This window comes from Nicotiana tabacum, chromosome 7 (genome assembly GCF_000715075.1).
Source record: "Nicotiana tabacum cultivar K326 chromosome 7, ASM71507v2, whole genome shotgun sequence".
NCBI lineage: Eukaryota > Viridiplantae > Streptophyta > Magnoliopsida > Solanales > Solanaceae > Nicotiana > Nicotiana tabacum.
In genome coordinates, this window is record NC_134086.1 from 169018347 (window position 1) to 169033078 (window position 14732).

Below are 14732 nucleotides of genomic sequence, written 5' to 3' on the forward strand. Positions count from 1 at the left end.
ACTTATCCAGACACACTAGTTGTGACTTGTCACCCATCTCAAATACTTCAACTTCTGAAGAGGGACGTCCTCCAAATCGTAATCTTTTTCCCTCACCTGAGTTTTGTCCCAATTGGGTTTTCTCGGGGAGGTTTTTAATGAGGCAACAAAGGGGGTGTCTCGGAGTAAGTATTAAGTTCATCGCCCCGCCTATTGACTACTTCTCTAGGCCGAGCGATGAAGGGACTAGATAGACTGGGACTCCTCGAATGTATGTGCGGACCAAAAAAATTGTAATATTCTCCAATGAATAAACAAAGCAATGACATTCACACCTCCACAAAAATTGCACATCACACCAATACAAAGGAAACCTATAATCGACCTCGCTCGAATTGATCTACATTCGACCTCGCTCGAATTCATCTATATTCGACCTCGGTCGAATTGACCTACATTCGACCTCGGTCGAATTGACCTACATTCGACCTCGCTCGAATTGACCTACATTCGACCTCACTCGAATTGATCTACATTCGAACTCGTTCGAATTAATCTGCATTTGACATCGTTCGAATCAGCCTACATTCGACCTCGTTCAAATTAATCTACATTCGACCTCGTTTGAATTAATCTGCATTCGACTTCGTCCGAATTAGCCTACATTCGACTTCGCTCGAATTGATCTACATTCGATCTCGTTCAAATTAATCTACACTCGACCTCGTTCGAATTAATCTGCATTTGACCTCGTTTGAATTAGCCTACACCCCACCTTGTTCAAATTAATCAACATTCGACTTCGTTTGAATTAGCCTAAAATTCGACCTCGTTCGAATTAATCTACATTCGTCCTTGTTTGAATTAGCCTACGTTCGACCTCGCCCGAGTTAACTTACACTCGACTCCATCCAAATCAACGACCTCGTTCGAACCAAACTAAAAGTCAAGGAATTCCTCAAAATAAAAAAAATAAAAAGAGAGAAAAGGAGAGCTAGAAATACACAACAAAAGACAATTATTCCATTTCAATCATTCCATTACAATACATTTTTACAAATGCTGGAAAGGCGCATCACAAAAAGAGAACAACAAAACACATCCAAGTACAAAGATTTCACATCGCGTCATTCCCCCCCATCACCGACGTCACCTGCATACTCATCATCGTACCAAGGGTCGGAGGCAAGCCCATCTAAGGCATCTTCGTCATCGTCCCTACCGGGTGTACCAGGATCATAACCACAGGCATCACGAGTTGCACGTGCCTTGACACAAACATCCTCAAATTCCGCCTCGGAAATCTTCTCAGCCGCCTTCAAAGACCTGTATATGTCAAGTTGGGCCTCAGCATGGACCCACATTTCATACAACTCCCGCGACATATCGGGATCAGCGGAAGTATGAGATGTAGACAACTGTGCCTGCTGTTGTGCCTTCTCGGCCCTTAGGGCGACAACCTGCTCATTCAACTCAGACAGCTCCGCCTCCAAACCTACGATTTGATCCTTAAACCTTGCCTCCTTAAGTGCCGAAGTTTCTGCCTCAATAGCCCACTAGGACCTGTAAATACAGAGGGCACCTTCTAGGGCCGCCGCCTCTACCGCAGTGCCCATTCAGATTTTCTTAGCTCGATCCAACTCTTCGACCTTGGCACTCAACTCATCCCTTAAGTCGATGGCCGTTACCTCGCTCTACTCGAGTTCAACCTTTAAAAATGCCACTTGCGCCTGAAGGTCAGCATTCTCGGCCATCACTCATTTGCTCACCTCGAGCTCTTTCTCCTTAGCCTTTAGTGCTCTCTCAAGCACGCTGCATCTGCTGATGGCCCTCAAAAGCTCCTCTTCCTTCCCCTTCAGCTCCTCGTCCTTCTTCTTCAGCTCCTTGTCTTTCTGTTTGAGCCCATCACAGAGCGACTGAAACTGGCCATCCTGACTGAGTAAGTCAACTAGCGTTCGGTGCTTAGAACGGTACTCTCTGTACTTGGATGTCATATTCTTTAAACTGGCCGTCCTCCACTCTTCCCACCGATCGCACTCAATCTCCATGATAAGGGTCTGACATGCAAAAAAAGAGAAGACAAGAGGTCAGTGGAAGCAAGTTATACATACGAAATGAACTTAACCTAACATGGGAAAAACAAACTTACTCGCAAGGCCTTGCCAGATATATCCAACGATAGATCCGCATATTTCAACGTCTGCAGCGTCCTATTAGCAGAATCCGTGCAGAAGGGAGCGAAGGCTGGCACTGCCCGTTCTGAGTTGGCCAAGAGGTCGTAATCTACGGGAATGACTATGTTCCGATCAGGACCCTCCATCCTTATCTCCACTTGGGTAAACCTCTCCTCAAAAGCACGCACTTCCTCATGGTCAACGTCAGAACCTGACCCATCATCTTCTACAAGGACGGTTCTACCCCTTTCGTCCGATGAAGATGAGCCGACTCCGACTATCCGAGCGAATTCCCTCCCGTCGTAGGTCGTCTCGACCGCTGACGGTCTTTCTTCCGTGACGATAGCCGGCATGGGAGCCACCTCAATGTTCAGTAAGGCAGCCGCCTTCGCATCCAAATCAATGGGCCTTTCCGACTCGGTATCAGCAGCATCGGCCCTTCCAATCTCCACCCTTCATCTTTTAATGGGTGCCGCCTCCCCTCGTCATGAGATGACTCGTCAACTAGATGCAGGGCGCGGTAATCAGAGGTCTCAGCAGATGTGATGGTTGCCCGTAGGGCGGAATCACCTGACGGCGGAGCTAGAGTTCGACCCCCCCTCCATGCAAACTCAGCTAGTACGAACTGCATTCCAGCCAATGCGACTGCCTGTTAGAAAGCGGGCACCGGGGCCTTCGCCTTCTTGGAAGCTCGTCGACCTGGCACAGGTAAAATCATATTTAACCAAGGATGACGACAAGACAGTATTAAGCTATAACGAAAGCGAAGGTCGTGGAAATAGAAATTAGACTCACTGGTCAAAAGCTTAGGACCAAACCGCTTGTTAAAGGCCATCCAGTCGCGAATCCCCACAGTATGAGGCAAGACACGAGTCACCCATTACTCGATATCAGGAACCTAGGGAGGTATATGCTTACCAACTAAAAGTTGAAAGACGAGCGAGTCAGAAACAAAAAAAAGAGATTCAAAAATATATGGCGAACAGTAAAAAGCCATTACGGTTGAATTTTCACTGCTCATGGAACCCGGCTGGATGCGCCACCACGTGCTCAGTCCTGACAAAGAAGTAATTGTACTAGAACTGGCGGTTCGCCTTGTCATCCATCCCCGTTACCAATCCTTTAGTCCCACAGTAACGGAGATGAATCAGCATGCCCCTGTAAAAACTAGGCGAGAAGAGATGCAGTAGATGACGAATGGAGACTTCGCAATCGGCGAACTTCGCCAACATCAAAAAAGCTTTATATAGGTAAGGGGAAAGATGTGGCGGGCAGACATCGTTGAAGCGACAGAACTCCTCAACGAGTAGGGGAAGAGGAAGAGAATAACCCACCAAAAACGGGTATTGGTAGAATGTGCAATACCTAGGTCGGTAAACTTGTATTGAATTACTCCCCGCTGGAATAATATCGACGTGAGAAGGAATGCGGAATTTAGACCGCAATTCAGCTATTTGCTTCGACCCCATAGCTGACAATGCCTGCTTAGGAGCAGGGGCAGTATCTTTCTGAAAGTCATTCCTGATCGATGGGTTTCGAGGAGTTATCTCCTTCACGCTGGGAAAACTTTTGTCCTCCGCAATCGTGGGTTCGCCATTGCCGGTAGGCATAGCTACCGATAAAGGGGTGGCATCGGAAACTGTATCAGAAGAGTGAGGAGAGTTTGCCATTTCTGCAAGAGACGTGTGTACAGCAGAACCGGAAGAAGGGTATCAATGAAAAAGTGTCTGATCAACGGAAAAGATAGAACTGAAAAGTAGAGGTATATCGAAAGCAAGGATTAGAGAAGAAGTGGAAGAACAAGCAAAAGTGCCAAAGGAGTACAAAATTTCGAAAAATCTCATTTTTGAATCTTCTTTCCCCTATTTATAAGGCATTGTGATGCCAAGATCGATGTAAAAAGACTGTCACTGATGCTAAGATCAAAGCAACAGAGGCACTGGAAACTACGCATTACATCGAGAAGACGCGTAATGATGATGTGTGTGGTCATGACGTCATCCTACATTAGCCACGCCAACCACTACCTTTGAGCTGATCCGTCATCAACACGACCTCGACCGATTTATCCCATTCACCACGACGGAATACTTCGTGATTAGATATGGGTAAAATTCGCTCATCGAGGACCTCCATGAGGACGACCTCAATAAGCGGAGGGACTAACTGTAAGAGTCAAAATTAGATCTGGTTTAGCAAATGCAGATAGACGGGGTAAGGTCGAGGTCGAAACCGAGTATGGCTCAGTGGTGAGGAGTAGCTCAAAAGGAGAGACCAACGCCGAGGTCGAGCAGAGATCAAATGGATGCACCAGTTATAACGTTCCTCGGGTACGAGCGAGAATATTTTATTGAATATTCCCCCGTTTTGTAACTTTTTAGGGTTTCCTAAGGATATCCCTTATAAATAAGAAGAGAAAGAAAACATAAGGGAGGAAAAAAACTTGGGTAAAAGAACATCTTTTAAAAGAGTTGACTATTAAGAATAAAGAAAAAGTTTGTCTTGTCTCTTTTGTTGGACTCCATCACATAACATTCTTCTTTAGTTCACAAGATCCGAGGACACATTTTTCACTGCTATTGCATGTTGTCACACGTTACCTCTGAAGAAGGAATCATCCACCTCATCCAACATTTGGGTGACTTATTGTTTCTTATTACATTAAATGTCATTTATCACATTTATTGCATGCATTCACTCTCATATTTATACCTAATCATTGAGCGTCAACTCCGCATTTGTTGATTAGAACACGATTCACACCATCTAAGTTGTTAGATTTCGGATCTAAGATTCAGTACTTTTAACTCGGATTCACCCCTTATCCATTCATTAAATTGGTTTAACTAAAAAAGGTCTTAACACTTTTTGGTCAAACACATACGATATAATAAAATATATATAAATATATTGACTTGTATTGTTAAGCATAAATAAATAAATTATCACGTTGGTTGAAGTAAGAAGTAGGAAATGTAATTTTTTATTACCGCAATATGCCTATACTTATAGTGTGATGGATCATCTTAGAAGTCCGTTAGTAAGTACTATCAGTGATAAAGGAACTAACCATTATCATTCAATTGAATTCCGATTAAATCAAAAATAAAATAAGCTAAGCTTCAGTGTTTTAAAAAATGGAGGTGTGAAGCAGGGAGTTTTACTTTGTATGGGACGAAGCGTAAGCCTCGAGACATGTGACGTAAGCTCAACAAATCTTTAAATCTATAAATTAATAGTAAAGCATTATAACAGAAAAAATATAAAAAAGCATCAAACGAGCAAAAAAATGAAAAGAATTAAAAGACACTCATACAAAATAACTGTTTAGCATATTTTACAAGTATAAATAATGCAATAATTTTAAGATTACTATGAAATATAAATCAACTATAACGTCTTAACTTTCAAACAATTTAAAATCATACTTTCTTAAAAAAATTATCAAAGTGCACAATTTACCTTTCTAAAAAGTAAATACTCAATGAATTTTACCAACCCTGTAATTTAAAATACTACTCTTTCATGAGTAAATACAAAATTACTTTCAAATAGCAAACTAATAAATGTATGATATTTTTGAGAGACATTGAACTAAGAGTTGAAGATCTAGCAAGTAAAGACATAAATTTTGGTTATCTATTTTTCAATAGAAATATTCAAATGATGCCTCACGATGTTCTCAATTAGTAACTATGCATTATTATTGCGACGACTCGGTCAGTCGTCTCATGAGTTACTGCTCCGTTTCCCCCATTTCTGCTTCTTTATGCTTTGTTTATCCGTGTTATGTAGTATCGGGTTGTGTTGGGTTATTTTCCGCGGATTATGCTATTATCTGTTAACTTTGGATTATCTTATCATGCTTTAGATTTATTTCTTATGGTTTAACTGTTAATAATTGGATATGGAAAGTGTCGGCTGGCCTTGTCTTCACGACAGGCGCCATCACGACCGGGTCCGAGTTTAGGATTGTGACAAGTTAGTATCAGAGCCTAGGTTACATAGGTTTCACGAGTCATGAGCAGGTTTAGTAGAGTCTCGCGGATCGGTACAGAGACGTCTGTATTTATCCTCGAGAGGCTGCAGAACCTTTAGGAAAAATTTCACATTCTTGAATTCTTATAGTGCGTCCTTAATTCAGCTTGAAAAGTAACTCTTTGAATTTCTTCCACACGTTCGTATGCGTGCATGAGTGCTCGGTTTCGGAAATGCATCGATGGCTTGTGATTCCCTGATCGAGGGACGAAATGTGATCTCTGTGCGTTGATGTTGAGCCATTCTGGAGGACTCGAGGCCGGATTTTTGCCTATAGCTTGAGCCCTGAGCTATTGACTTCGTGAGCACGTGTTTATGGATCCATATGTTCTGTTGTGTCCCTATTAAGGGAGGTAATGACTGGATAGTTACGTGATGAGTGTGATGTGACTGCGAGATGTATTCATGTGAATTGGAAGCGACGAGAAGGGTCTGCTGGAGTATAGAAGGACTATTAGGTGCTCGATTTTCATCTTAATTTGAGGTATAGCCCCGAGTTATGGGAGTGTGAAGAATATTTCCATGTTTCCTAGTTGGGAGTGGAGTAAATTTCATGTCACGGTCTGAGTTCAGACTCAGGAAGTTTAAGTGACTGCATAATGTTTATGACGGTGGAAGGTATACAGAAATGGTAGTTTGAGGCAAAGCAGGTGGGGTTATCTCCTGTGGATTGTTCTGAAATTTGCATAATCCCTTGTGTCATTTATTGGAATATTTCTATTACTAGGGAAATATATGTTTTACAATTTGAATTTGGGTTGCTTAAGAGAGTAGGCTTGACTACTACGAGAGTGAATACGAGATTTGCAGAAGATATAAAGTATCAGATGGTCTGTGTTCCACGAGCTTATGAAGGATTGAGTTTAATCTATGGTATTATGACAGTAATAATATATATGTGTTATGAGTTATTGTGTATATTTTGGTCTATGGCTTCGAGCCAAGTGAGGGAGTCCACTATTAATTAGTCGATTGCATGGTTATGTGCTATGTTGGTTCCAGTTTGAGGCGTGCGGGTGAATCAATCATCGGCTTTAGCGCCAGTCACTTCACCACCACCCGCCCAGTAAGCTAGGGGTCGCCCCAAAGAGGGTAGGTCGATCAGGTGGCGGTCAGGCCCGTTTCTATGCACTTCCAGGCAAACCCGATGCTATTGCTTCTGATGTTGTTATTACAAGTATTGTTTCAGTCTGCCACAGAGATGCCTCTGTATTATTTGATCCCAGTTCCACCTTTTCTTATGTGTCGTCATACTTTGCTCGTTATTTGGGTACGCCCCTTGAGTTTATTGCTTCACTTGTCCATGTATCTACTCTAGTTGGTGATACTGTTGTTGTAGACCGTGTGTACCGGTTGTGTATGGTGACTATTGGGGGTCTGGAGACCCATGTGGATCTTTTGTTATTATGTTTGGTGGATTTCGATGTCATTTTAGGCATGGATTGGCTATCTCCGTATCGTGCTATTCTAGACTGTTATGCTAAGACAGTCACCTTGGCTATATCGGGTGTGCCACGGATTGAGTGGCAAGGTTTGACTGATTGTGTTCCCAGTAAAGTAATCTCATTCTTGAAAGCCCAGCGTATGGTTGGGAAGGGTTGTCTTTCGTATCTAGCCTTTGTAAGGGATGTCGATGCAGAGACTCCTAGTATTGATTCTGTTCCAGTTGTGAGGGATTTTCCCGATGTGTTTCCTGCAGACCTGTCGGGCATGCCACCGGACAGGGATATTGATTTTGGTATTGACCTGGTGCCGGGCACTCAGTCTATTTCTATTCCGCCGTATCGTATAGCACCAGCGGAGTTGAAGGAATTAAAGGAGCAGCTTCAGGAGCTCCTTAATAAAAGGGTTCATTCGGCCTAGTGTGTCACATTGGGGTGCGCCGGTTCTATTTGTGAAGAAGAATGATGGTACTATGAGGATGTGCATTGATTATAGGCAATTGAACAAGGTAACAATTAAGAACAAGTATCATTTGCCTCACATTGATGATTTATTCGACTAGCTTCAGGGAGCGAGAGTGTTTTCTAAGATTGATCTCTGTTCAGGTTATCACCAATTAAAGATCAGGGACTCGGATATTCTTAAGACAACTTTTAGGACCCGATACTATCATTATGAGTTCTTGATGATGTCTTTTGGGCTGACCAATGCCTCAACAACGTTCATGCATTTGATAAACAATGTGTTTCGGTCTTATCTCGACTCGTTTGTCATAGTCTTCATTGATGATATTCTGGCATATTCGCGTAGTCAGGAGGAGCACGCGGAGCATTTGAGAGTTGTGTTGCAGAGATTGAGGGAGGAGAAGCTTTATGCAAAATTCTCCAAGTGTGAGTTTTGGCTCAGTTCAGTGGCTTTCTTAGGGCACGTGGTGTCTAGCGAGGGTATTCAGGTTGATCTGAAGAAGATAGAGGTGGTTCAGAATTGGCCCAGACCGTCCTCAGCCACATAGATTCATAGTTTTCTTGGTTTGGCGGGTTATTATCGTCGTTTTGTTCAGGGATTCTCATCTATCGCATCGCCCTTGACCAAGTTAACATAGAAGGGTGCTTCATTTGTATAGTCGGACGAGTGTGAGGAGAACTTTCAAAAGCTCAAGATAGCTTTGACCACAACTCCAATGTTAGTTTTGCCATCAACTTCAGGTTCATATACCGTGTATTGTGATGCTTCAAGAGTTGGTATTGGTTGTGTATTGATGTAGGAGGGTAGAGTTATTGTTTATGCTTCTCGTCAGTTAAAGTCCCGTGAGAAGAATTACCCCGTTCATGATTTGGAGTTGGTTGTCATAGTTCACACGTTGAAGATTTGGAGGCATTACTTGTATGGTGTGTCTTGTGAGGTGTTTACTGATCATTGTAGCCTCCGACACTTGTTCAAATAGAAGGATCTCAATTTGAGGCAGTGGAGATGGTTGGAGTTTCTAAAGGATTATGACATCACTATATTGTACCATCCGGGAAAGGCCAATATGGTGGTCGGTGCTTTAAGCCGAAAGGCAATGAGTATGGGGAGTTTGGCATATATTCCAGTTGGGGAGAGACCTCTTGCGGTTGATGTTCAAGCCTTGGTCAATCGGTTCGTGAGATTAGATATTTCGAAGCCCAGTCGGGTATCAGCTTGTGTGGTTTCTTGGTCTTCCTTATATGATCGCATCAGAGAGCGCCAATATGATGATCCGCATTTGCTTGTCCTTAAGGACAGAGTTCAGCACGATGATGCCAGAGATGTGACCATTGGTGATGATGGGGTGTTGAGGATGCAGGGCCGAATTTGTGTGCCCAATGTGGATGGGCTTCAGAGTTGATTCTGGAGGAGGCCCATAGCTCGCGGTATTCCATTTATCCGGGTGCCGCGAAGATGTATTAGGATTTGAGGCAGCACTATTGGTGGAGGAGAATGAAGAAAGACATTGTGAGATTTGTAGCTCGGTGTCTCAATTGTCAACAGATGAAATATGAGCATCAGAGACCAGGTGGCTTACTTCAGCGGATAGATATTCTAGAGTGGAAGTAGGAGAGAATCACTATGGACTTTGTAGTTGGACTTCCACGAACTTTGAGGAAGTTCGATGCTATTTGGGTGATTGTGGATTGGCTGACCAAGTCCACGCACTTCATTCCGGTGTGTACTACCTATTCTTCAGAGCAGTTGGCAAGGATTTATATCCGGGAGATTGTTCGTTTTCATGGTGTCCATGTTTCCATCTATTCAGATAGGGGCACTCAGTTTACATCGCAGTTTTGGAGGTCTGTGCAGCAAGAGTTGGGTACTCAGGTTGAGTTGAGCACAACTTTTCACCCTCAGACGGATGGGCAGTCCGAGCGCACTATTCAAATATTGAAAGACATGTTGGGTGCTTATGTCATTGATTTCGGAGGGTCATGGGATCAGTTTCTATACCGCTTGCAGAGTTTGCTTATAACAACAGCTACCAGTCGAGTATTCAGATGACTCCATATGAGGCTTTGTATGAGAGGCGGTGTAGATCTCCAGTTGGTTGGTTCGAGCCCGGTGAGGCTAGGCTATTGGGGACAGACTTCGTGCTCGATGTTTTAGAAAGGGTGAAGGTGATTCAGGAGAGGCTTCGTACCGCGCAGTCGAGGCAAAAGAGTTATGCTGACAGGAAGGTTCGAGATGTGTCCTACATGGTTGGCGAGAAGGTTCTGTTGAAGGTTTTGCCCATGAAGGGTGTTATGAGATTTGGGAAGAAAGGGAAATTGAGCTCGCGGTTCATTGGGCCTTTTGAGGTGCTTTGGAGGATTGGGGAGGTGGCTTATGAGCTTGCTTTGCCACCCAGCTTGTCGAGTATGCATTCGGTATTTCATGCTTATATGCTCCAGAAGTATATCGAGGATCCGTCTTATGTTTTGGATTTCAGCACAGTTCAGTTGGATGATAATTTGACTTATGATGTGGAGCCAGTAGCTATTTTGGGTCGTCAGGTTTGAAAGTTGAGGTCAAAGGATATAGCTTCAGTGAAAGAGCAGTAGAGAGGTCGGCCCGTGGAGGAGGCTACCTGGGAGACCGAGCGGGAGATGCGGAGCAAATATCCTCACCTGTTTGAGGCTTCAGGTATGTTTCTTGACTCGTTTGAGGACAAACGTTTGTTTAAGTTGGGGAGGATGTAACGACCCGACCAATCGTCTCATGAGTTACCGCTCCGTTTCCCCATTTCTGCTTCTTTATGCTTTGTTTATCCTTGTTATGTGGTATCGGGCTGTGTTGAGTTATTTTTCCAGAATTATGCTATTATTTGTTAACTTTGGATTACCTTATCATGCTTTAGATTTATTTCTTATGGTTTAACTGTTAATAATTGGATATGGGAAGTGTCGGCTGGCCTTATCTTCACGAGAGGCACTATCACGATCGGGTCCAGGTTTAGGGTCGTGACAATTATGATTCTTTAGTTGAGTTATTCACAATTTTTATATTTCTATAAATGGAAAAAACTTTCATTTGTTGAAGAATTTTGATAGTCAACATTGCTAATTAGTTAATTCGACACATGATTTGCATAAGAACTGTTGGGCGAGCCCCGAGCGTTGAGTGTTAGGCGTGTTTAGGGCGCATAGTCAGGTGCTTGGGGGCATAAGCCTTGCATAACTAAGTCTCACACATGAACTTCAAGGCGTTTTGATAGTACCACGTTTCGAGGCGAGTTCCAAAAAACAATTTTAAAATATTGCTAAGATTTATATATCTTGCATCGAAAATTTGATGTTGCATGCCATAATAAATTTTCAGGCCTAATTCTAAGCTATAATAAAGAAGAAACAAAATGGAATACAATCAGAACAAATAGTGCTGCATGCCAAAGTAATTTTTATATTAAGCCAAAAAAATATTACTCTGATGGCAATTACTAAATTTGGACTAAAATACTATCAAATTGTCAAGTTATTGTTTCAAAACAAAATTTTAGTGAGAATATCTAATAGTCAAATCTAATAATTGAACTTCTAAAATTAAATTAGGACATATATTTATGACACCTATATTACATGACATGTCATCCCTTCATTAATCTAACTCGAACTACATCAATATAAAGGAATCAGATTATATACATTAACATTTTAGATACTTCTTAAATTGTCATTATAGTTTTAACATGTGGTAGCAAGTTAGTTATCATTTTTTATCAAGTTACTAACCAATATTTATTATAAAAATCTACCAGAGATTAACTTATAAGCAATCTAATTGTATAAATGTATCTTAAACCATTAATGCATGTAACATAAACTCAACTATAATTGATGGTTTATATTTGTTGTTAGGTAGTTTATATTTATTTTTTAGCATTTATTTACCGAAATAAAGTCAAATTTATGTATCTGTAATATTTCGATTTTAAAAAATATGATGTGGCACATCTTGCAAAATAAGAACAACCATTTATATTTTCTCTTAATTTTTTGGGTACCCTTTTTGTCTTATTATTCTATCTAACATATTTTATCAAGTTTGAAAGTGCGTAAATACATTATTATTCAATTAAAGAGGAAAATATTGAGAATAAAAAGAAGATGAAAGATAAAAAGACTGTCTTTTACTTTTCGATATCTTTCCTTTATAAGTAGGAATTCATTTACATTTTTGTCTAAGAAAACCAAAAATAAAGAGAATGTGTTATATAATGATAGTAGAAAGGGTAGACTTAGTCTCAGAAGCCTACTGAATATCAAGAGAATTACTCACATATTGTAATGATCCGACCGACCGTTTTGAGCATTTGCACTTCGCTCATCAGTTTTCGGATATGACTAGCCCCGTATGATGTATTATGACTTACGTAAATTGTCGGTTTTGGTTTTTAGGATAATCGGAATGGATTTGGAAGAACAATTCTGAGCTTGAAGCTTTAAGTTTGAAAGATTTGACCCAGTTTTTGACTTTTAGTATTCGATCTCGGATTTGGATCTTTTATGATTTCGTTAGCTCTAATAGGTGATTTTGGAGTTGGGAGTGCGTCCGGAATGTGATTTGGAGGTGTGGTAAATTTAGGCTTGAATTGACAAAATTGAAAATTTGATGATTTTCGATCGGCAATGGAAAATTTGAAGTAACCATAACTGAGCGACCGTTGGCTAGTCAAGTCCCTCCAAACCCGAACCGAAACAACTTGACCCAACTGATTGAACAAATTATAATAAGCTGTGAATCGGTCACATTGACATCAAGGTCACCCATGTACAGTGACGTCACAAACTCGTTGTTCACGAAAAATTTTATTTTGTATCTCATACAACTGACACTAGTTATATGAGACAACTTTTTTGTCTCACAGTTTTGTGGACCCAGATTTCTGTGGACCCAGATTGAACAGATCATAAAGCTGCGAATCGGTCACATTGACATCAAGGTCACCCACGTACAGTGACGTAACAAACTGGTTGTTCACACCACCAGCATTATTCACACCACCCTGTGGCTGCTGCTGCTGCACCTGAACCTGTGCCATCTCAATTCAACACAAAAAAACGAAAAACGAAAATAATAAAGATAATTTTCTTTTTCAAACTTTTTTCCGATTTTTTTGTTTTTTTTTCTAACTTCCCTCTCCTCTTTTTATTAGCAGATACAAAATCTCATATAAATAAAAGGCCGATATCAATCAGACTCGATGAGATTGAGAATTTTGAGATAGAAGATACTGAAACCCTAGAAAATTTTGATTTTTTTTCTAATAGATTTTCTTTTTAGCTTTTTCCTTTTTTTTTTCTAGATAGATGATAAAGAGAGGAGAGGGAAGGTGGATAAATCGGAGATCCGATGGAAAACAAGGGAATATGTTATTCTGGAATTATAATAACAGATATAATAACAGAGTTATAATATAAGAGAGTTAAATAGTTGTAGAATTATTCGGTGGATATATTTTTAGTGGGAGATTTTTGGTTTATAGACTAAATATGAGATATACATGTCGGGTATAAAATAAAATGTGTTTGATATATACTAGATAAATTGGGATAAACTTTTATTTTAATTTTAACCTTAGATTTTTTAAAGAACGCCGGGGAAAAGCCTTAAAAGGGCCTTTTTGTCATTGTAGTGCTTTATCCCGTGATTATTATCTCCCCCGATAGAATAATATCACAACTATGATATAAATTAATTTGGAGATTGCTAATCTCAAACTCAAAAATTCAACCAAACGCGAGATAAAATAATTCCGCATCTAATCCAAGGATTTTTGTTATCCCTTAACGCACCAACCAAATAGCCTTTTAGTGTTTTGGCAACATTTGAGAAATGTCATTTTATAAGTTTTTGAAAAGCAACCACATCTTATCAAATTATTTAAGAAAGATAAACTCTTTGGAAGCAAAACACACAAAAAAGAAATGATTAATAAAGTAGATAGATGAAAATACCTGGTTTTTAAATGGATTCTCATCAAAAACATCTTTAATAAACCGTGATATGACAAATCAAAGAAATCATTTCTGGCCGTCTTTTCGTTTTAGAAGAAGAAGCCCCTACCATCATAAAGAGTTCGATTTTTACTGTGATCACCAAAAAGAATCACACAACCAAATTCTTTATTAATATCCTGAAAATCAAAACAAGAAAAATGATCAAAACTGCAGCAAGCTTTCAGACACAAATAAATGAAGTCCTTCCAACAAGATACAAAATGCAAGAAGAGCAAGCAACATTGATTTCATGATGAAGAAACAAAAGGAATGATAATCAATTTCAAATCTATGTGGTAGAAATGATATACAATAATTGACTTCACTCATTATTAGTCTTATCTTTTCTTCTATTCGGTTGTTCTCGGAGTTAATTTTCTTTTCCTTTTTAGCGAGTGAAAAAGCAAAATATATGCGTGATAAAAAAGATTGCATAAACCTCTTGTAAGCAAAAATAAAACGGTAAAAAGTGTAAAATAAATAGTTCTTCACGAACTCAGTGCTCTAGAGATTGTGAGTATCTTGCATCAGGTTCAATATTTTACATAAGCACCTTATATTATGTTGTTGATGTTATAACAATTAGTATTTCTAGCAGGGATCCTACTTA